The sequence below is a fragment of the Aphelocoma coerulescens genome, chromosome 1A (assembly GCF_041296385.1).
Source record: "Aphelocoma coerulescens isolate FSJ_1873_10779 chromosome 1A, UR_Acoe_1.0, whole genome shotgun sequence".
NCBI lineage: Eukaryota > Metazoa > Chordata > Aves > Passeriformes > Corvidae > Aphelocoma > Aphelocoma coerulescens.
Window position 1 is genome coordinate 27,253,967 of NC_091014.1, and position 25,532 is coordinate 27,279,498.

General features: G+C 37.4%; 1 protein-coding gene across 3 annotated transcripts in view; it reads right to left on the bottom strand.

Annotated features, from left to right (window-relative positions):
* Window positions 1-25,532, bottom strand: part of FOXP2 (forkhead box P2) — a 411,700-nt gene that overhangs the window by 383,548 nt on the left and 2,620 nt on the right. The window contains exon 1 of one of the 3 annotated variants that reach the window (XM_068997225.1): window positions 6,274-6,356. The exons of the other annotated variants lie outside the window; for them this stretch is intronic. The gene's annotated coding sequence lies outside the window, so the exon portion shown is untranslated. Of the gene's footprint in view, window positions 1-6,273; window positions 6,357-25,532 lie in introns of those variants that run through there. 3 annotated transcript variants of the gene reach the window in all.

Consider the following 25,532-nt stretch of genomic DNA (forward strand, 5'->3'; position numbering starts at 1 on the left):
AGGGTTTATAGACCTAGTTAGGCAAAAAGATGGTCAGAGGATTAGAAAGAACAATCTGAGTGACCATGTGCAATCTTTTGCTAAAGCAATTGTATCAGGCCGATTTTGCTGATAAGACTCCCTGTTCGCAATCTCCTGTCCCACGCACACTACTTAAATGCTCTCTCTTCCAGCTCAGATTTATCCATAGCTAGTTTACACTTGTTTTGTACTCGTTCTAACAATGTCCTTTAGCTTAAACAGTTCTTCTCCCTGAATGATGCCTTCTCTGCCTTTTTGTACACACTTATAAACATGAAAGAGATATCATATCCTCTCTCAGTCTTTGTTTCATTAAGCCAAACATGTCACACTTTCTTAGTCTCATCTTGCAAGATAAGCATTTGTCATTTCCTGATCACCCTTAGTTCATCTCTGTTGCTGTTCCAGTATGAATTCATTTTTCCTGGGAAAGAAAGTGTTAGGGCTAATAGGTTTTTTGTCCATCCCAGTTCATCCACAATACTCGTGTCATGTCACCAGAGTTACTGTTCAGTTTTAGGCAGTGTCTACTTTATATCATAGTTAAAAAAAACCCAAAAATTAAAGATTACACAGTATTATTTAAAACATGGTAACGAACTACTGTTCACAATCACTAACTTGGGAAAACAAGCAAGTAGTGCTTATTTGTATCATATGCTTAAGTAGTATACAATCTTTCACAACCAAGTGACCACCAAGAAAACAAAAACTAATTCTTAGTACTGTAATATTCCCATTCCAGTAACCCACGCAGCTTTACCTGCAAGGATATTATAAACAGGATTTTGGGATTATGCATACACCTATGCACTCTGGGAATGTTACAGCCTCCAGCTGTAACAGGTCAGAGTTTGAAGAAGTGCACATGGAGGTAGCTTTGTTCACCCCTTAGTCTCTGAGAAGTTTCTTCTTAATATCCCAACTTTCCTACACAAAGAAAGGCACAATGAACCCCCAAAGCTGAGGTGAAGGTATTCTGGCAAAGGCAGCATCTTAGAGTGTAGAGACAAGTTGTCTGCCTACAGTTTAAAGCTTGGGGAATTTAGGTATAAAACTTCAGCATTTCCATTTCCCTTCCTAGTGTCACCAAATGTCAATAACCATAGAAGCAACTTCTGTCTCAACAGACACACACACAGAGTGCCAAAAGCAATGGCACCCTCCACATACAAACCCACACAAAATAGCTTAAACAACTGCAACTTCTCTTAGTTTTTACAGATTGTTGAAGAGTGATTTAATTGCTTTAAAAAGTGATGGTATCACTACTTGAAACAATAAATATTCTGCAAGCAATTACTAAAACAAACTACATGTCCAAAAGACAAGTCCTGAATATAAATTATGTATTTATTTGCAAGACATGCAACAAGTACCCCTTCTCATACTTGAATATACATGAGTATTATTAGATATTATGCTTCTCCAAACTAAGGTCTCTATTATGACAAATTATTTAGTATTTGTTTTGAAACAGACTTTTAGAAGATACTGTGTTACCTTCCAAATACTCAAATTTTTCAGTTAATCAAAAGCAAACGATCCTACGCTACACATACTCCATAGATTCAAAAAGACACTTGTCCATAAGCCTTACAATGAACAGACACATAACAAAAGCAAGTTGTTCAACTCAGTACACGTAATGCCTTGAAACCTCTGGCTGGTAGTGAACGCACCTGCTGTTGTAGCAGTTATAAACCGATGGTCAGATTAGATAACTCATCCATTCACTTCCAGATGATCTACCTAGACAGAGCTCCATGAAGAGGAATATCTCACTCAATAAAAAAAAAAAAAAGCAAAAAAAAACCCCCCAAACCAAACAAAAAAACCACAACCAAAAAAAAAACCAAAAAACAAAACAAAACAAAACACCAAAAAAAACCCACACCACCATAAAGTTTTCTTCTGTAAGCTTTCTAACCATCTGATAGACATACCATACACAACAGTCTACCTGTACTACTATTACATTACATTCAGGTTATTTCTGTCACATCTTAGGTACACCTGCATTTTTTTAAAACTTGGGAGAGAAAAAACACCTCTACTTAAATGATATTTTTCTTAACAGAGTACATAGCTAGCGTATTTCAGCCACCAGCATAACAACCTTCATCAGCTACATATGAAAACAGGGACCAGAAATCCTAATTCAAAGTGCCAATAATTACAGCACTTACAATTCACCCCGTGGCATGGAATGTGATTTTTATCAGTGTAAATGGAATAGTTTAAATTTAAAACAACAAAGCAGCTTTTAGATTAGTGTTTTCCAAAAAATGTAAAGGAAAAAATTAACTCACCATTAATGCTTTGGAACTAATAAGTCTAATTTTTAAGTGTAGTGAAGCAAATGGATACTTTTGTACTGATGTGAGTAATTAAAGTACAAGAGCTTCACAGACTCAGAGATGTAATGCAGCCCTTTTATCAAAAGCAGTCACTCTATCTCAGCCTGACAGTTAACAGCATATGATCTAGTAAACAAATACTTTCACACAGTACAAAAGTGCCATTAAAGGCCAGAACTGTCAACACAAATTCCATTCTTGCAAGAGAAAAAAATATATAAACTGTTGATCACCTCTGGTTGCCTTAACTAGCATGGAGGTTGTCATGGAAACATTTCTGCGAAGTTCACAGGGATGAAACACAAACACTTCCAGTTTAATTGCTATTAGGTTTAGCATACCAGAGTTTATTTATACTCAAAGAGCATTACGATAAAATGCAGTAGAAAGTAAAGCTAGCAATGATCTGGCATAATAAAGCCAATGGATTTAGAAAAGAAAAAAAAAAAAAAGGAAGAAAAGGAAAATAAAGCCAAATAAGATGGACTTTTTTTATTAGGCTGAAACCCAACAAAAGTGAATTACCGCTTTGCCAAAAATATTAATTAAACTTTCAGCTAGAACATAACTTGTCCATGGCAGTTTTAATGTAACTACATTAATATACTGACATGTGAAGATATTAAAGAAACAAAACATCTTCCAACAAAGCAGTATGTATTTGAACTACAATATATACTTAAGTATTTATTATACAGATTCAAAACAAATTCTTTAAAAAAATTGCAGCATCATGTTAACTTCTGTAGCACACATCACATGAATCCCATGTACTGGCAACCTCTTTTTTTCCAGATAAAATAGACCTAGTCCTGCTATTTTCTTACCAACAGAGTTCCTCCAGCATAAATGACAATTCTGTTGTCCTTGCAGACAAATAGAGCCCAATGAGATTTTAAATAATAGCGTTGACTGACTACATGAATGCAAGTCAGGGAGAGCTTAATTTTATTTCATTACATTTAATGGGGATTCACTTTTATTTTATTAGAATTAAACAAAATATAGAGATGCATGCAAGTTACTAACTAAAATCTGCAGGTTCCTTTCATTATAATCCGATTTCATTTTTTAATAATACTACACTCATTCTTAGTGTGTGATTTAAGTTAATGCAAAAGCTTTAACAAATTCCAGTGACTTTTTATCTGTTTTCATTAGCAGAAGTTTACTCAACTCAGCTGACAGCCTGCAACACTGAGAAGCTGAACAGAGGTCAGGGCTTTGGAAGAGGGACTGGAACCAGTCAGCGCACTGGAGTAAGTGCTGAGGGCACAAGGACAGAATGAGGATTCAGTCATGGTGCTGGGAGTGTAGGCTAAACATGGATGGGGAGAAGAGAGATGAAATCAAGTGGGGTGCATACACTTACTTTACAGACATTGTCAAATTCCTGGCTGCTGACTGGTATGCAAGCATAGGAATGCAATCAATTGCCCATAACCTGCCATCAACTTTTTTCATTCACATGAGTGATATGTTTTGAATGAAGGTATGGAGGGGAAAATGATCTGTAATAAAATAACTGTATTTTGAATAATTTTCCACTGCCTGCTTGTTAGGTCTAATATCAAAGTAAAAATACATTCATCTTTACAATTACCATATTTATGCCTCTTAACTCTGTTTTTTCTTTTCCCATTTGCCCATCTTGCATTTATTCAATCTCCACTTTTCTTCTTGCTGATGTTCCTGACAATCATCACTCTCCCCTTCCCAGCTAGAAAAGTTATCATTAATGAAATTTTTAACACTGAATTTTAAAGACCATTATTAGGTTTGGAATGAGTACCTTAAAAAGGGATTAATAAAGAAAATGGAATAAGGATAGAGTTGGTGTTTTAGATTACCAGCAGAATCAGGAAAGTATCAGAGTAGTAAGTTTACATTCTCAAGATTACAGTTATTACCCCAAAAAGAATATATGGATTCAAAATGAAAGTTAAGATCTGGAGCAACCTGAAAAATACCACAAATATTTTTGTCAAGTAGGCTCCTATCCATCATGTAGAGATTAATTTATTTCATACTGCTTTCATTAGCTAGCTATACCTCAGCTCCTACTACATAATCTAGCTTCCAAGATGCTAGATGCTACTCCCTGTTAATTAGTAATGTGCTTCTGATCTATACAAACATTATTTCTGTAAAAATTACTGAAAGACAGCAGTTTCTTTAACCATGATACTTTGTTCTGCAGGATTATCATGGTCATTACTGAAGAATAAAAATGTGCCCAATTCTGCCACCATAACATATTTGTCTACAGGTCTTCTTCCCACAAGGAAGAAATATGCAGATGAGTGTCCCATTTAGTTAAAGCCCTTTTCTCTTCTACTTCCATGAGTTATTTTTTCCTAGGGGCTACAGGAAAGTTGGTTCATTCTGATAATATACATACAAATAAGCTCTGATATACTCTAATTAAAAAATAATTTATAAAGAATTTGTATTAAGATGTAAAATATGAAAATCATGTTGGTCTTCATTTCTTCTTTCTTCAAGACATAAACAGGTCCCTGAACAAGATCTCTGCTCCGCAGAGAGGATCTTTAGCCTTTCCTTCAGAGGGAGCTCCCTTTCCTGGAGAAGCCCAACAGAGGCTCTACTTCCAAACTCATGGCCAAGAACTTGGAAAATAAACACCAAGACACCAAACTTCTTCCAAAGTCTTGTGAGGAGATAACAAAAATAAAGACAGCATGTTCTGCCTACTTCAACATTTTCAACTGCTACATCCTCACATGAAGTTGTGCCACACAGGTGGTACTGAATGTATAGCTTGCAAAAGGTATGTATACTGAAAATTACATCACCACCTGACAAGATGGTGTAGTCTCCTAGCTTACAGAAAATGTTAAATACACAAAATTCCCCATAAAAAGACACTTTCGGGAGTTTTAATGCATCCACTGAAAAGGTGTGTAACAATTATTCACAATACTTCACAACGAGACTTATGAAAAGTTATCATTATCCAAGTAATACTTCAGTATTTATTCTCTGGTGTTGTCTAGAGAGTGTTTGATAGAAGGTTATGAAGTCTAGAACTGTTTCAACCTCTGCTTCAGCAGTGAGATACCAGAGATACCTTTTCATGCAGTTTTCTTGGCAGAAGCCCATTGAGAAAAGATTAAACAAATGTTACCTATTTTTAGTTCCCTCTGGACCTAGGACGGATGTCCCACCGCAAACACATGGAGGGAAATCACAGTATCACAACGCTTGGAGGAGATGATCCTTTAATAATAGCCAGCTTTCTTGGGCCCCTCTTCCCTCCACGGCTTTATGATACTCTACCAAGCAATCCTCTGAAAAGGCCGAAGTCTGCTCTCCTGAAGTCCAGGGCAGTGAGCTTGTTGTGCATTCTCCTCGCTGCCCTAAGGATCTTGAAGCCTACCATTTCATGGTCACTGCAGCCAAAGTTGCCTTTGGCCTGCACACTCCCCACCAGTCCCCTCCTAGTTAGTTAAAACAAGGTCCAGCACAGCACCTCTCACATCAGCAAATTTAGCACTTGGAAGTTATCATCAATGCACTTCAGGAAGCACCTGGATTGCTTATGCCCTCCTGTGTTGTCCCTCCAAACAGTTATTGGGAGGTTGAAGTCTCCCATGAGGACACAGCTACTCCTATATATCTATAAAAGGGCCTCATCCAGTTGGTCTTACTGGTCAGGCAGCCTGTAGCAGACCACCACTATGTCACCTGTCCTTGCCCTCGCTTTAATCCTCACCCATGAACTCTCTGTTGCCTCCTCCTCCATCCTGAGGCAGCACTCCAAGCACTCCAATTGGCCACTGACACACAGGGCAATGTCCCCTCCTCGTCTCCTCTGCATATCTTGTCCTTCCAACACTCCAGCCACAGGAGCCATACAATCATGGTTTACCTTGCGATTTTCTTCCCAGTTCAGAGTAAGGCTAGTGTAACAGACAAAGCCTGGGAAGGGCCAGATGGGAAAAGGTCTCATAGCCTTAGCCAATGTGAGGGGAAAGCCAGGACAGCTGAGGAGCCATAACCATCCTTGATTGCTGAAGTGAGGAAAGCTGATCGAGGAGAATGAGAGCACTATGTTTCAGTGTCACATAAACTAACAAATACCAAAAAGGAAGATAGCAGAAAAGAAGACCCATTGCACACTTTGGTGACCTCTCTACTAGAAACAAGCTGTCCATGAGGCCACATACCCATTCTCTATTTCAGCTGGAGAGAGCAATGAGTGAGGAAAGGAGGCAGATGTGACTGAACACTAAGCAGTGAGCTAAACCTGCAGCAGAACTTCACGATGAAGATGCCATGCAAGCCCAGAAGAGCAAAACCAAGAGTCTGTGACTGTGAGAGAGCAGAGTTCTCTGACAACTTTATTCTTGCTGTGTGAAACGTGAAGGAGCTGTGGGGGAAGTCCCACCTTTCTTTCAGTCTTTGACTGGCCTTTTCTCATCTGTTTCCATATCCTCAACAGCAAAATATATCCCTAGGCACACCCAAGACACACTGTTTCTAGACAAAAATGATCCCTTTGAGCCAGTTCCAGTGCTCTACATCCTCTTGGCAACAAAGAAGAAAGGGAACAGAAGAAGGAAGAATGAATCCCAGTAATGGGTATCAAGATTGCTTATTATTTCCTTGCATAATAAAAAAAAAAAAAAAGGGAAAATGAGATATACTGGAGCTGGAAGTATAACATCAGACACACTCCAGTATGCTAAGTCTTAAATACATTTCAGTACAAATGAGAAAGAAAAAAAATCAAACTACACTTATGGAATCTAGAGCCTCTATATCACTGCCTCCAAGTGACTGAAATCCCTTAAATTATAGGCATTTGTTTCCCAAGAGATTAAATAATTAAGGCACAAAAGCTGTTAAGATTATGACTGTTTACCTCCTTGGTGGCAGCACCTTCACAGGTGAGCAACAACAAGCTCACCCTCAGTCTTCCTCAAATTAACTCCTCTCAGTAGAATGATATTGCAAGAAGAAAGGATGGTATCTTTATTTTTAAAATTTTACTCATAATATTAATTAAAATCTGCATAGTCAATTCATTTTATATTTCTTTGTAGCACAATGGCAGTCTGTTAGAGGCAGCTCCAAAAACAAAAATGAAAGGAAACAAGCCTCCAAGAAAAATAATTTATAATCTTAAAAAAAATAATTGCAATGTTTTTAATACTGTCGCTGGCAAACCCACACTAGCAAGTTTACAGTTGATGTGTTCCAGACTACACCAAAATTATGTATGTGTAAAATGTTCATAATATAGAATAAAACATCTAAAATTTATTAAGGTTTCATGCTGATCCTTCAGTCTGGCAAATGTTTGTAAAATGAAAAAAAAAAGAAAAAAAAAAAAGACAGTGTTAAGTAAACATTTCAGACCTGAACCTTCTTTATATGCCTTTGAACCTTTCCTTTCATGTGCAATACCTGACAGCCCACTGAGAATAAAATGCTGAAAGCCCCAAAGATGGGTAAAACAGAATTTCTGACTCAGGAAATAAAGATCAGCTGAATATGATTCCCATATGGCAAACCAGATCAATGGAAAGCAAGACCAAAATTTACAATATCTATACTGTGCAGTACAACATGGAGGTTGTCTTTTATTGCTGGTAGCAAAATTCCCAGTGGCCAAGAATAAAAGCAAGCACAGAGATTATACTTCCACTAATGGTGATCTCTAAAACTACACATTGATAGATTTCGGATCGGAAAAGGAAAAAGAGAAAATTTTGAGCTTTTATTTAGTGTTATGGAATACCAATCATCAACTAGAGCAATCAACTTTCAGCACAAAATCCAGGATTATTAATATAAAGGCATGTTTTCAAAGCCAAGGGGGAAAAAAACTCAGCAGCTTGGATTACCTGGTATGAAAAGAAACACTCTTTGCTGTAAAACTAAAACAGCTTCAAGGCTACTTTTGTGATAGCATGTGTGGCTGAATGTGAGAGAATGTATAACAATATTATTACTTTTATTTCAAGATTTCCTGTAAAACCTCAGGTCATGCTCATGAAGACTTTCTTAAAAAGCAGTGATAAATCTGCTGAATACTTTTCAGAACTTGAAAAAAGGGCAATGGGAAGAGGGGAGGTAATCAAGCAGTCCTCAGTGACTGAACCAGCACAGCCATGCTCTCACTAGGGTTAGCAGGAACCCTCTTGTCAGGAACCACAAAGCACTGTACCTAACAATCTCTGGTGGGGTCTCAGAGGGCAGATGGGAATCACAAGTCTGCAAGTAAAGAAAAAAAGATTCAACTTTTCAGATTCCTCCAATACACTTCAGATGGAAGCACACCAAAGAAATTCTTAAAAAGAAAACAAAATGGACAACATTTTTAGTAAATATACAACAGACCTGACCAAAGTAGAAAGATATAAAATCACTTTCAAGCTTCAGTAAAATATTTGCTCGATTCTAGCATAAAGTCTCAACCAAAAAGAAAAAAAAAAAAAAGGAAAACCTCACAGCATCTTGGACCTACCTCATATTGCACTACTCCACCACTTTCCACTTGAAATTAAAGATATCCACAGTAACATGAGAGCCCTGTTCCAGGATGTCCATAGAGAGATAAGGGTGGAGGTAAACAACAGGAACTACACAGCAGTATTGTCTTCTCTATCCTTCTGTAAACAAGCAAATGAAATACTCTGAGCCTATGTATGAAGAGAGATGATTTGCCTAAGAATTTTCAAACTATTTTTCCCAGTAGGTGGAAATATATCCTATATATGTAAAATCATGTCCACGGCAGAAATTCTACTGGCATTCAGCCTGGCTGATCTTCACAAGTCATGGTTTCACAACTAGTAAGCAATGCAGTCAAGTCAGTCCTGGCTCTGAAAACCTAAAAACTTCAGCATCTTACTGGGGTATTAGTACATATTTTCCGTGGTACTTCATCAACAATGGTGTGACGCACTTTTAGCATAACCTTCAGCTGCAAATGCTGCCACTAAAGATTAATACAGAAACAGCAAAGAACAATAATACTTGAATAAATTTATGAAGCATCCTCTTTCCCAAGAGAAATGGTAAAGGAAGACCTCAAAAAAATTCTGGACCCCAGAAGATTACCACTCACCTGGGGGAGGTGACTCTCCCCTTATCTCTAATAGCACACTGCTGCTCTGAGCTGGATCACAATTTTGTACAGTTAGAAGATAGTGTATACTCTCCTCTAATAAGCATTGCTCTTGCCCCCTTCCTTGGGCAATATTACCATTCATTTAGGCCAACTGGGATATCATCTCTCTCAGCCTTTGGACTCAAGCATCTAGGTCCTATAGATTCAAATATTTTCAACACATTTACATGCAAATATTGTAGGATCTTTACAAATACTACCTTTAAAGTACACCTCTTCTCTCAAAGTGTACAGCTATTATACTACCATCGCTCTTATTTCAGATCTTGTTCTTATCTTTTGTTCCAATCTTGACAAACGTAATCTCGTTCCACTGACATAAATCCAGTATCCCATTATATATTAATCACTTATCTTCCATGTCAAAGCCTTCCTATCATCTCTTATTCCATATCTAAAGGTAAACTCCCTTCTCCTTTACGTCCAGGCTGCCAGCTTCCATCATCTATGTGTTATTTTTTCAATTAAGTGTCTTCAAGCTTTTTATCCAGGCTGACACCTCACACTGCTATGAACATTCACAAGACTAACTGATTAACGTCTTTCAAACTGCTTTGGCAGGAGACCTATGGAAAATTTTAAAACCGATTATTTGCTGGCATGCTATGACAACTCCTTGTTTTTGTGTTCCCTTGCCGGTTTCTAAACATTGCCTCTACCCATGTATGTAAATTGTCCTACTTCTGGGTTGGGACCCAGCAGTTCTCTGTTTGCACAGCACCCAGTGGTGCCCTTCCAAAACACTGTCAAAGGAGAGGCATGAAGTTAATGAACATCAATATGCCAATAAGCACACTAAGCACTGCCCTGCTTCTTGCAAAAGAAAAAAAAAATAGTGGTCAAATCAACATTGATACATTTCCTGATTGTAAGGTACTGCTAGTATAATTCCTTCAGAAAATTTGTGTTAGAAAAGTCCTTAAAGCACAATCTGTAGTATTCCAGTGAAATCTCCTTTGAAGTCCTTAATAATGTCCTCTTGCAAATAACGACTCTCAGTGTTAAAAACACCCCTTCTCCCAGTGGGCTTTGTTATGCCCTCATAAGATGGATTGACAATACTCTATTACCAAATATCTTCTCCCCATATAGTCTCTTTTCCACATAGCTTTTTAAGAATGCATCAAAAAACATTGCTATCAACAAAAAAAAAAAAAAAAGAAAGGAAGGAAGGAATTTAGGAAGATATCTAGCTTTGTTATTCCTATTTAAGATATTTTTATACACCCAAGGATATGAATTCCCAATTTAAATATAAAATGTTAATGTTCACCCCATTAGCCAGAATAAATACATGTCTTTTTCAGAGGCACAACTTACCAGTCTTGATGCAGATACTACTACTGAAAGCAAAACCAGCAACTATGTCTCTGAAGTTAGGCCCCTGTATTTCTTTGTATTTAATTTTTTTTTTGTAAGGTCTCATATAGTGTTGCAATTAATAAGTATAATTTCCTGTCTTCTTAATCATGCATTTGTTTGTTTTGTGTTTTATCAGTTGGCATATTTCCTCTCAACTTTGTAAAATTTTTGATTAGCTTCATAGTTTACTTTCACAGAACTAGTAGGTTACAAATATTCATAATACATCCCAGTTATAAAAAAAAAAAAAAACTTAAAAATATCATGCTGTTCACTTCAGCTCTTATTATTTTTTATTACTTTCTCATAATTTAAAAAAATTCCTAAAATCAAAGTTCTTGCAAGAAATTAGCAATACGATCCAATGAAAACAAGAGCCAAACCAAGGAAACTGTTACCATGTAACACGCAACTGCGAAAAAGGGTTTCAACTCTCACTTATGAATCAGATCTTCAAAGACTTTCAGTATCTTAAAACACATCCCATCTCTCTCTCACACTTTTATCACTGTGGCATAAAAATAAAAAAATAAAGAAAAAAAATTAGAGACACCTCCAAATTGTAAACTAACTTTATTTCCCATCCCTCTTATTCTTTTACAAACTCAGTTGTGTTCCTACCACACCAACTTCCCCCACAGCATGCAAGATCAATGCCATTCTAGCCTCTTCTCTGATGAGCCCCAGCTGCAGAGGATGGGAATCCTGCACACTGTAGAACATGTGGGGTACCGAGTTTTAATAGCCTGATTCTGTAGCACTGGTTTGGGAAGTTTTTACACATCCCATTAATTATAATAATATCAGTGAGGCTTACCCAGCAAACAAGCCAAAGAAGCTGAGCTCTGCAAGAAGTTTTTCAAAGGTATAATAGAGTTAACCAAAGGGCATTAGTAAGTACTGAAGGAAAAGCGGGGGGAGATAATAAAAACAGGCAATCAGCTACAAAACATGGTATGAGACTTGAAGGCTACCATTTCCTCTTTCAAGCATAAGATTGATTTTCTACTGCATCTCTAAGCAAATTAGTTGAATCTTTAGCCTTACAGAAATCAGGTTCCACTTTAACTTTTTCCTGATACATCTGACATTTCAGCTGACAAGAGGCACTTTCCATTGTACAATGTTTTTGGTGAAAATGAGATGATTTCTTGTACTTCCACTGTATCTTATGCAGCTTCTTCACTCTGCAGTATACCTCTAGTTAGACAGAATTGTTAGGACCCTCCTCTGTTGATGAAATACTGCATTTTTAAAACCATCCCCATCACTATTAGGATCCTCTTTAAACAAAAACAAGAGTAAAGAAAAGTTGAAAAAGCACAAGCAAGAAAAAGCATACAGAAGAATTTGAGCTACGCTCCTTAGCATTAGAAGTGCTCTCGAAAACTTCCAAAAGCAAAGATTAGAAAGGATTACAGCAGAGGAAGGTTTCCTTGACCCATATTCTGGCTTCCAGAAGTATCCCACAGACTGATTACAGGGGCACACTTGCTTCGCATCTCAGCCCTGACAAGCCACTGCCACTGTGCAGGGCATCACGTGCCTTGCCACTGCTCTCATCCAAAAGCTCTGTCCTGGCTGTCCAGGAGGGTACAGCTACAACTATAAAGCTCTAATTTTTTCAAGACCTGTACACTTTTAACAGCTGAATATGAAATGAATTAAAGTACTTTGGGGAGCTAGAAGCAAGTTAAGCTGTGTGCACAGATATAACCTTTGTATTTTCTGAAAATTCTGTAACAAAGAAAAAGCATCATAATCCCAGAAGTTCAAAAACCATAAAAAAAAAAGTCTCAGTAAAAAATGGAAAACAGAAGTTCTCTCTTCTCTCTTTCTTCCTACTTTCATTATCAGCAGAATTATATTTCTTTCTTCCTGTCTCTCTCTCTTCTTGTTGGGGTTTTTTTTGATTTGAACATATTTTCCATCTGGCCTGTCTTAAGATTTCTGAACTCTTCTGTCTGCCCGTTATGTATTTAGGTATGTGAAAATTACTATACTGCAAAGACTAGGGGGTGGATTATGTGTTATTCATTACACAGTTACAATTCAGCTTTTTTGTCAACCACAAATATTTGTGAGACAGCAGTGAAATGTTAGGTACCAGGATTCTGATTTTCTAAGAGCAGCACGTAGTCAGGCACTTCCAAAGAAGAACTGTAACAGCATCTTCCTTTCCATCATCAGCCAGGACCTGGGCTCTACCCTGTAGGCAGAAATCACAGGCTCCTACTTGGGCCAAGTTAACCATGCCCATTACCAGTAAGAGACTAATCCTTTGTAGTGTGGGTCACACTGTATCAATGTGACTTACCCAAGCACCCAGAGGGGTCTGTGTTTTCTGAAAGGCACTGCATCAACGCAGATGGGCCACAGATCTCCCCAACTCCGGATCTAAATCGTATTTTACACTTTGCATGAAGTGAATTCAGTCAACATTTACCCACACATTTTACAGGTAAGATAACAGTTATCCTTTAAAGAAAGAGTACTGAGCCTTAATGAACAGTAATTATCACAAAAGGCATACACATTTTAAAAACATTCAATGTAAGAGATAGGCTTATTATTCTTGTTTCTAATAAATCTGCCTTAAATAAAGGTACTTGAATGAAAACAGGATAACCTTTTTCTCTTTCTAAATTAAAAAAAACATATGAAAACAAGAGCTCCCACAATGGGATCTACAGCAGGCACAGAAATTATGTTTCATGAAATAAATTTGCAATGCCAAGCATTTATTCCGGTTTGCAGTCTTTTGTTATTGTTTTCAATCTTATTTATTTGTTTATTTAAATCCTTAAGTTATTAGTGGTCAAATTTAACATCCCATACAAACATACAACCATCAACAGAAGATTAAATTTAAAAAAAAAATGCAATAGTCTGCATGAGATTATACTGAACTGCAAACAAAAGTGGCAAAAGCAATTAATCAACCTTAAATGAGCAAAAGCTCTAGATCAACAGCATGACTTAAAACAAATTAAAACTTTGCAAACGGTCACAGAAATGGCTTTTTTTTATTTCAATTATACCGAATTTTAAGAGTCTTCAAACTGTAAAAATTGCCACCCAAAGACAGAAAAAACACAGCTTATGCAGATACTCACTATATATATTTTCATGTTGCTAGAATTTTTTTTTAACTTCTTCCCACCAAGAACAAAAATGCAGGCCTTCAGGGAGCTTACAGCTACAGAAGAAGCAACACCATTAATGTTATATTGCAATAATCAAACTGATCAAGTCACAAGTACAATGCATATCACAATGATTTGCAGAACAGCTAACGGGGTTTCTTTTACAGAGTTCAGCATTGTGTAGTTTGCTAGAAGAGTTTTACCACAAGTACTTCAGAGCTGCCAAGTAAAATCAAGCAGGACAATTTTCATTTATGCAAAACATGTTTTGTGGGAAAGACATGGTTGAACTGGAAGCAGTTTGGGTACAATTATTAGCTGTTTTACACAGTTCTTATTACTAGATGCACAGATGTGAAGTAAATTTAACTTAAAGAATTTGTTTTAATGCATTAGAAAATTCCAGAATGAATTATGAACATTTGAACAGTGGCTAATTCACTTTCCCCTCAAATTTTCTACGACAAACTGAGCAGTACAAACCACAACCTCTTTACCCAAAATGCACAGAAGTTTTTGGAACAATGAAATGTAGTTGACGTGCTTCAGCAATAATAGGGCTTCACCTTTCAAATATCACATCCACATTAAGCCTATAGAAACACTGCAAGAAGTATCAAAAGGACGGATCTCTTTCTGCAGGCTTTTAAGGAAACTATTCCCATTATTTCTATAATTGAAGAAAACAGGAGATTTGGGGGTAAACTCAACAAGCATTTTCCCAAATCAACATAATCAATAACTTTTTCCATTCTTTTCTATTTTTAACTGGATATGGCACTTTTACCATGAAATGACCTCAAGATGCACCAGGGGAAGTTCAGGTTGGACATCAGAAAGAATTTTTCCATGGAAAGGGTTTTTAAGCATTGGAACAACTCCCCAGGAAGGTGGTGGAGTGACCATCCCTGGAGGTGTTCAGGAAACAACTGGACATGGCACCTAGTGCTTTGATCCTGCTGACAAGGTGGTGATGAGCCAAAGTTTGGACTCAGTGATCTTGTAGGCCTTTTCCAACTCAATTATTTTATGATACTAAGTCCCTTTTAGAGCTCAAAGGGTTACACTACAGTTACACCTCAATATATTATTAAGCAAATTAACAGAAAAATGATGAAGAATGCCTTGCACAAGAAAGCCTATCAAGGCAAAACACTGACACTTTCCTAAAGAATGTATTTTCTCATACATCTCAGTTCTTAAGAGCTCAGGTTAAAAGCATAACGTGAACTTTTACCTCATGCAGTTAAACTACCCTTTGTGTGAAAGGCTAATTTCAGAGGTATCTAATTTCTCCATAAAATAATTTCTGCCCACATTTAAATAATTCACAAGGAAAATGGACTGTCTGCTGAGAGAATGGTAACATTTGTTTAGAACAACCAAAAAGCCAGATGTGAGCAATACTGCAACACCAGTGAAAGAAATTGACTTAGCTAGTTTTTCTCATTTGGACAGCATCTCGTTCACTGGGTTGTAAGCATCTTAATTTTTCTTCTGTGTAAGTGACAGAGCTACCACAAGCCAGCACAAAATTCAGGCAGTTAGTGAGGAACACCGTAATCTCTGAACACTATCAGCAGTGTAAAAACCTGTTTCTGCTCTCCTTTCTCCATGCAATCTTAATTTTTCTTGAGGAAACACTTCTAGTCATCATCCAAGGCTCTCCTTTAAGAGAGACCAACTTAGTTCTTGCAGCTACTGTGCCTGGAGTAGGGCTAATTTCTCTGTCTACAAAGCATTTCAGCAAGTGAATGGAAAGCAGAGGATGGATTAAATTAGATGACCAGAGTTTACAGTCATTGAGCTCCAGAAAGCAATTTACTGGCATTCTCTATTTAATTATATCAACACCTCATAGCCATTAATGAATTTATCTTTACTGTACTGAGATTAAGTAACTCTATCATAAAGTACCACAAGTATACATCTGAGCCAAGAATTATAAATTTAGGAAGGCACTCTGTCTATATCATCATCATTCTTCACAGTGTTAAAAGCAGTTAATTTCAATTTCACCCCATGAGCTATGACTGCTGCCCCCTTCCCCACCTACTTAAGATTAAAAATAATGTTTGTTTCTCTCAGAGCCATTCTTGCCCACATTCATACGGATGTGTTCACCCCTGACAGCAGTTTAATGAACACAAGAAAAACAAGTGTTTTTCAGCTATAGGCCTGACATGTGAAAAACCTGTTCCCCCTCTTCAACCCACAATGTCCCCTCGAGGAAAAAGGGAAGACAAATGAACAAGTGGGGGGAAAGGGAAAATGAAAGGAAAAAAAAAAAGAAAAAAAGGCTCTGAAGAGTGGGAAAAGAGCTATCTACACTAACAGGAGAAAAAAATACAAATTTAAACAAAGGCTGTCCACACTTACAACACTCATCTTTCTGGGGTTTTTTTTCCTGACCCTTTTCCTGGTATGAAACTCCATTGCCTTCACCACTGTTTAGAGCAGTTTCAAGAAGAGTGCAGGGAGGCAAGTTCTGAAATTCTTTCCATGTATACCAAATTCTACATATATACTTAGGTATCTGGTTAAGAAAAAAAAAATACAAAAAATGCTTCATTTTAATTTACAACTCTAAGCAAACCTGCATTTCTATCAGGCAATCAAAGGAAGACAAACTACAAACTAGTATTCACAGAACAAAAGCACCAACGTTTGTCATTGAGGAAAATAAATCTTTAAAACTTATAAGCTAATGTTCCCTGAAGACATCCAACACACATGGCCCATGCCTGTATATCAGAAGTTAAACAAGAAAGTAAAGATTTCTGGGAGGCTGTCAGTTTTGTGCCTAAAATCTTGGGTTTCTTTTGCTCTCCTTGAAACCTAAAGGAAGAAAGAATTGTGATTCATCTGTTATATCCAATACACTTTCTGTATTTTTGTATGCATCTAAATTAAAAAAAAATTCTGGAGACAGTAATTTGCACTAGGTTAACAATTACCTATAAGAAAGATACTGGAGAACGACATAGATTTCTTCAATATACTGTATCATCTTCCACCAGTAGGCACACACAAAACAGAATGAGAACAAATTATATTCAGATGGTACTAATGTTCAGGATTTTAATATTGCTGTCCTTACTATAACTATATAAAACTCTCTGCATAAAGGTTACCTCTAACACATCTTCTAACTCTTAAACACATTAAAAAACATCCTTATTACACTGTACATTTAACCACAACACAAGAAAAGGTTAGCTCCCAATAATAACCTTATAAAGAAAGCACAGTATCAGTTAAATGGATTTTAAGTAAGGGTCCAAGATCATATTAGGCAGCAATTATAAGCTACAAATTGTATTTTATATCTTCAGCAAGAGGTAGTGCAAGTCTTGCTGAGTCAACTCTCTGCTATAAAACCTCCTGCCATGTTTTAAATGCTGCAAGCAGCTGTGCCCTGAGGGGTTAAACCTAATGCTAAAGGTAAAGACTTGAAGAGTTGACCAGGTATCTCGTGGCCACAGATCTAAGTGTGCCAGTCACAGGCACATATACTGTACTGTGCTTGCCAGAGAAGGCCAGGAGTAATATATCAAGGTCATCAGCTGTTGAGAAGCCTACCAGAGGTGCAGCAGAGATTAACATTGGTTTCATTGTGCCTACAGTGATCTGCACAGAAAAGGTGACACTGGATGATGACTCACTATTTCCAAGCACCAAAGAAAAGTGCTAGAAGTGTTTCTCCCAAACAACACCTCCTAAGAAAGAGGCCCCCAAAACGTCAGGAGTGAAAAGGAATGAAAAAATCATCCCAATCAGTAGGCCTCAAAGAAGGAGCTATGCCTTACTACAGCTCCCCAGCTTTATCAAAGCAGCCATCCTTGCAGCCTGACCCGGAGGGTCACCCACACCTGCCACCAGCCACTGCTCTCCACAGCTGAGCTGCCAGCACTTACCTCATCACCTCAGCCCCCCCAGCCCACAGCAAAGCAGGGGGACCCCCAGGATGTCCTTGCTGGCAGAGGTTTCCCAGAGGAGCAGCTCATTCCCTCCCAAGCATGCACTGTGAGGCTTGGGTCTGTGTCTTGTTTTGCTATTGAGGCATTCCAGGCTGTGTCAGTTTGGATTGCAACATAAATATTGTGCAACTGCAGGCTCCTTAGTTCCAATTATGGTAATATTGCAGGTGACAATGCAAAAGATATTTTTCATAGTCTCTGGTTACATTTTGCTCCGACTCATCCACATCTTAGAAAAAGAGAAAGTCAGCTAAAGGAAATTCTGTTGATAAGTGAATTTGGAGCAAAACTGTAAGCCTAACAATGACTTGGAAAAAAGGGTCTTCCCCATTCTGATAGTAATTTAGTGTTAGCAACAACGACCCAAATGTCAGTCATTGGATACAGAAGAACACTTATAAAATTATATTAAGTGATACATATTTAGAGGTTTGAATATTATTAAGTCACAAAATGAGCAGGTGCCTATATATAATAAGGCTAATAGTTTCAGTTTAAAATTTAATTCTAGTTACTGAAGACAGGTACTGAAACATATGTTAAAAATAGCACCTTAGTTAAGTCTAGGACAGCAGGTACCACTTTCACACATAATCAAATAATAGAGATGTATTCTTCTACTGAGTCACACAAAGATTTAAAATGCGAGTGCTCAGCCTGCAGCTCAGGAGGACCAGTCAAGTATACAGCTTTCTCCATCTGCCACCTTTCTCAGGCTTCACAGTAGCTCTCCTCTTATGTGACAATCAAATAATAAGGAGGAAGAGGAGTCTCAAGAAGTGAGAGCAATGTCCAACTTACAGCCATACGCTTTCTAGATGAACATATAGCAAATTACTGGTGTTCACACATTGCCCGAAGCTCCTGGGAAAAGCCGGATTTGCTGCATATGCATATTTGCACCAATCATGAGGCACACAACACCCTACAGCTACAGCACATGGAATGTCATGCCTGGTTGCCATGCCTGGCTCATCAGGCTGCACACTTTAAAACAAATATCTGTGTTCATGTTTTCAGGAATGTCTCTTTCGTACATCTTTGGATCCTCACCAATGATGTACCTGAATGCTGTACATTTTAAGATTCATTTACAAAATAAATGAAAGAGAACCCTTCAAAGTATTTAAATGTTATGAAAAAGTCACTTTAAATATGGATTTTTCATGTTAGTGGTGAGTTGCTTCAGAGCCTACAAAACAGTTGGGATAAGAACTTTTATTGAAAGAAGAACTGAAAACACACTGATTTGGCTTAAATATGCACAAGCAATCCATCAGCTGTCTCAGTCTAGGTGGCTTTGAAGAACACCCAAGTAGATGGTAACTTCTCAGTCTCAAAAACCTGTTTTGCACAGGCACATACAAATACATTGAAACTATCAACCAGGCTCAGCACCTAAGCCATAAAAATGTGTCTTCATATCAACTTCAGAAAACTTGGGATCAGGGATCAAAGTCCTGGATTTTTCAACACAAGTATGTGGCCATTACCTCAAGCACATCTTCTCCTGAAGCCTGAGACAAGCCAAGCCACAAGAAGGGTACCGGTGTGCTCCAGGAGGTGGAAGGCTCAATCTGAGCAGTTCTGACAAGTGGCAATCTGTCACCAGCAGACAGAACCCCTCCATCACTCACCACTCCAGGCCCCACTGCTAGACCAAGCACACCTAGACTTCACAACCACCCCAGAGGACAAACTGAAGCTGGAGGATGGCAAGACACAGTCAGTCTAGAAACGAATGCTAACCTGGTTTGGAAGCATCCTTCCCTCATTTTTTCAAGGAAGAATTTGGAAGGCCAGGTTTTCCCATCACAACCCATTAAACACCTGTTTTTACATTGTAAAGCACTCTCCAGCATGGTAAGTTCCTGCCTGGAGAATCACATTCCTCAAACACATTCCCTGTTTTAGCCAAGGATTGACTACACTCTTCTTTAGAATATTTTCTGTCCCATAACCTGAGATGCAATAAGCCCACTGGGATACATTTATTTTCTTTCTGAAGGCCTTGGTCTCCTTCCCGGAAAGCTGTGGATGGAAACAGAAGCCCTTTGATGCTGCACAGACACATGTGCACAGGCAGAGACACCACTTCCAAAACTGCACAGCTTCACAGGAGAAACACTGGATTCATCATCAACTGTCATCATCTAGCACTGTCCTTCAGTGATACACAAATATTTTGACAGTTTTACCATTCTCCTGGTTTCTCTGTGATTTGAAAGAGTGGTCTGATTCCCAGACTCAAAACCAAAAAATAATTTAAAAAAAAAGCCAAACAAACAAACAACAACAAAAAAAAAAACAAACCGCATCAAACAAACCCAAAAACACACAAAACAAACAAACCAAACCAACAAAAAAAATCCTTAACCAATATTTTTAAAGGGTTTTCATTTCACAGTTCATACGATGTGTATTTCTGGTTGCTAAGGTATACTTCACACCCTTTCCTGGTCAATAATAAATAGAGGGTCGAGAACAGACCCAGAACATCCAACACCAAACACCATTAACTCTTTCACAAGATGTCAGTCTCTTAAAATAGAATTAAATACCAGGTTAAAGTTTCAGTCACAATAGAATTAATTCTTCTTCTAAAGCAAAAGAATGTGCAAGAATTTATTGACACCATATGAAACTTCTTCTCTATATTCAATATAGTTATCTGTTGAATTACTGACCATACATATTCTTCAATGTACACTGACAGTTATTGTGTACTGAGAACAATTTAGAGGCATCTTCACAACATTAAAAGTAATTTAAATGCACTCAAGACTGGTAACAAATGGGTCTGAATAAATTTCTGCACAAAAGCATTTCATGATCTTTAGCAAAGTTCCATCCTAATATTTTTACAGTTTTAGCACCCATATGTTCCACTAATTGACTTTCAATGAAGAATGATTGTTGCCACATAGCACGGAGTTCTCAGCACCCTTCCTCTTACATTCATCATACTGTATCCATGGTATCATTTATTCCTTATTGGATTAAATACGTTATTCTACAAAGATGAAAACATTGACACAATTTTAAAGCACAACAGTTCGGCAGATACATGTATCTCTTCAGTCTGTGCACACCTGACTGCACCAGGTTTTCATATTTTCATTTATAGGTCATGAGAATACTGTAACTACTGTAATGAAACCACAATCCTGTTCATTTTCTCTCACAGAAAAATGTCTTGAATCATAGATATTTCAATTTCTCTGTTTTAGACTCTAAAAAATACTAGCCTCTGTTTTCTAGACACTTTTCTTCCCCTTTATTTTCAAAAGACCTCTGTCCCCCCTCTGTCACATTAATAAAATGATACTTTTTCTCAGTAATTAAAAATCAACTTTCAGTGCAGCAACTAATAAGTAATTTCCAAAGACACACACTGGAATTAACAAGATCTAGTATTTAAAAAGTAGCAGCCTCAGCTAGGGCCAGTGGAACCTGGTGTAACTCCTGTGCCTGCCACGTGCATAAAGCCAGCGTGCAAAAAAGTTTTTTTTCTTCTCATAGAAGAAGTGAAGAAATGTATTTTCTATATTGGGCATCAGATGAAAATCACATTGCTCTTTCTTCTGAGAACTAGAGCCCCTATTTTCTGAGCAGCTGCCCACCTCCTGGCAGTGCTGCCTGTGCCTCTGCTGGCTCCTGCCTAGCCACATGTTTTCTCTGGCCTTTTTCCCCCTCACCTCCCAACTCTCCATGGTTTGTATGTTGTCACTCTCCTTTCTAAAGCCCTTCATGGCTTCCCACCACTAACCCTTAAAATTTTCTCTGTAATATTTTTACATGGTAAAACTTATCAATTTCTGATCTAATTTCCAAGCTGTTAAATGTCAACTACAGGTTTCATTACACAGGTATTACCTACCACTTGTTTTACCAGGTGGGTTACAACTCCAGAAGAACAATATGCCCTCTCAACATCAATGCTAAGGCTTACAAAAGAAGAAATCAACAATGTAATTGTGACCATTTTTTTGTAAGACTTAGCACTGACAGCATGGCAAAGTTTAAATGTTTACCTCTTTTACATTTTCTTCACCATTCCTGGGCAAATTCAAAATCAACACCTGATAGATACTTAAAGTATCATGCTTGATATAGCTTGGCAACTCTGAGATTGTTTCTCCAAACACAAGTTTCCTAGTTTTCAGACTGAATTATACAATTTGATCCTGTTCAACAAGAAATGTAATATCACAGCCATTCTCCTTCCTTCTCTGAAAGGACAGGATCGCAAAAATTATAGTGGCAATATCCATCAAGATTAGACTATTTTAATATAAATATATGTCAAAATGTAATTAGCCAAATTACGTCAAACACACGATTTCAAATTGCATCAAATACATAGCGTATCATGTTGGTTTAGGCTGAAATACAAAAGCAGAATAATGGAATAAATCAGCATTTTAATTTACTTAGAAGACAAATTCTGACAAAAGTTGCAAAATACACATCACATTGTGAGACAAAAAATAAATTATTCTAATACGATCATCAACCAAACATCAACCTTAAAAGATGTAGGATTTTTTTTTGTAACAATGTAAATACTTATTTACGAAAGTATGTGCCTAGAAAACCCTAACAACTTTCTAGTTATACATAACGATGTATTCCCCAGCCTCAAAACATCACTCTTCAAATGAATTTCCAGTTTTGGACCCAACAGTAAAGAGTATCTCCACTGGAACAAGGTTGGCACAGGCCCAGTGGAATCTCAGTCATCCTTGTAACATCCTGGACGCAAACTGAAACAAGACTAAGACCAGCAGTTTACAGAAATACTTAATATGATGCAATTTGCAGCCGTGTCTGATTCACCACAGAGGTCCAAAGGACCAGCTCACTGAGCAGAGGACTTGCAGTGTGTGTCCCTGTGGACCCAGCAACCACCAATAGGCTGGAAACATCTTAAAACAGAGATACTCCACCACCTACTTTCAGTACCTGCTGCCCATACGAAGCTAAAGCTCCTTGGTAAACAAGCAAGTTCTACAGGTAAGCCAAAGCCAGCCTGTGAACATCAAGGAGGGTTCTCTGTGACTCAGAGGGTTGTATGACAGATCTGTAGTTTCTCCTTTCACCCCAGAAAGGACATCACACAGCACTGGAAGGGGGGTGGGGGGAGTGAGCAGGGCAGAAAATCTCCCTTCTGCATGTTGAATGAAGGTGCTGCCTGTCCTTTAAACCTGTCTGTTGCTCCTCAGCCTAACTAATTAGAAAGTCATCTGTTACCTACAGCAAAGCCCTCTACCACCCAGCAGAAGAGACCCCCACACTCAAGGCATGTAGAGGGTAGCAGTCCACCATATCCAAGGGAACTGGCTCTGTCCTCAGCAGACAGCCTGACTAACCTATTTAGTCAAATAAGAAACAAACTGCAGCAAACCCATTTCCAACTACAGATGTGTGATTACTATTTGCAGGAAAAAGAAACAACTAACTAAACGAACAAAAAGTTAAACCTACAATGTTCTTATTCCCTCTCCTCAGCAACCTCTACAATTTTCTAAAAAGACTTAAGATAGTAAAGAGCTTAAAACAATATACTTAATATTTAACTTTATTTTCCTTAGAACAGGAACTGAAATAGTTATATTAAACACAATTCCACACAACTCATCCCTCAGAGTTCAAATGTTACTTTCTAACACCATCCCAAACTACACTTTGGTGAAGCAATAAACTTCATAGCAACTGTTCATTAAAGAGATTATTTTCAGCTACTTCAGTGATGACAGCATAAGCAAGCTATTAGTGGCACTTTCAAAACCTCCTTTCTGACATAAAACACGGTCTTGCTCTTAAATGCAAACCTATCAGAAATGGGATTTAAAAAAAAAGCAGAAAAGCCAAAACAGATGCAAATCTTGCAACAAAGGATAGATGCCTCTTATAATTTGCAGTGAACATTTTGGAAGATTTTTAAAAGTAGTAAGTCTGATTAAGCTACTGAAAGCCTCAGAAAGGAGAAAAAAGATGATCAGTGCTAAATAATATTAGCGAGACTGGTCCTTGTTTTTATGCTGATCTAGAAGTTTTGAGATTTAAGTTTAAAGCTACTCTTGGAAATTATTACAGTAACTATACTTATTCTGTAAAGGAACAAATGTGGAAGAAAGCCTTCAAACAACTAACAATCAACTATTTTATTGCAATTTTAAGATTAGGAGGTTAGTTTATTACAGCTAAGCTTTTCTATAATTTCATTGCTAATATGAGGTTTTCCCAGTGCCAGTATTTTGCACATACAATCAGGAAAGGTATCAAGTCAAAACAGGGAACAAGAATCTAAATGACAAGTCTTTCTTCTAACAAGGATTAGTTGAGAGGTATGCTACAGTGGCTGTGGAAAAAAAAAATAGACAATTTGCATTACTTCTAGACCTATTAGCTGTCACAAAATTTTAAAAGAGTAGTAAGTTCCAGCGTACAGAAAATTATTCTTCTTCAACAAAGTTGACAGCATTTTTCAGTTTGATTGTGATTTGCATTTTTCTCCAGTCAAAATCATTCCATGGGTACTTTTCAGTGACCTATGTCCTAAATCATTTTCATTTCATATGAGCAAGTGACCTCTTCACAATCTGGCCAACAAAGAAAAAAACATGATGACTCCCAGGACCCATTTATTTTCAGCCATCATTACAATTTAATTTCTCCAAACTAAATCTGGTAAAAATAGAAATGGAACAAAAAAGTGCTCCACGTTCAAGAAATATTAATTAACCACTCTATCAGAAAGATAAATACCAGCCCTCACATTTCAATGATGAAAAACAAAGAGGTTAAGTGACATTTTCAATGACACATAGCAAAACACTGCCACAACATGGATCACATCTCAGAAGTTTTCTATTGTTTTCAGCCCACTAGCCTTGAATAACTCCTGTGCATGCAATGCTGAATCAGGTACATTCCTCAGAATACAAAAAGCTTATTCCAGCTCACATAAATCAGTCCTAAAAAAAAATAAATTATCTTATTCTACAGTAATTTTTTCAAGATATATTTAAGTCCAACAATAACTTTTCCAAAAAAATAATGGAGTCTGAAAGGAATGTTTCTAAGCAAATACACCTTTATTCTTAAAATGATAGTCCCAGCACATTATATTATGGAAAGCATTTAAGAAACGTACAAGCAACAGATGATTACAGAAAAAAAATCCAACCAATAATAAAAAAAAAAAAAGACAAACACCACCAAATAACAAGTCACTTCAAAAATCTGTAGAACTGTTCACCTGACTACCGCACAAACCCTAGTGCATCTTTGAAAGAGAACCATGTATTTACTGACTGAAATGTCCTGAACTTAGTATATTTCTCTTCCTCACACTCAAATGCACTCTAATTTGGTTATTTTACACAAATCTTTACTAAACACTAAGCTACAAAGCATTTAGGTTTTTTCCTCTCTCAGATAATATAAACACTGCACTGTAGCAAAGATCCCATGATACAATGTAAGAATTGGTCAG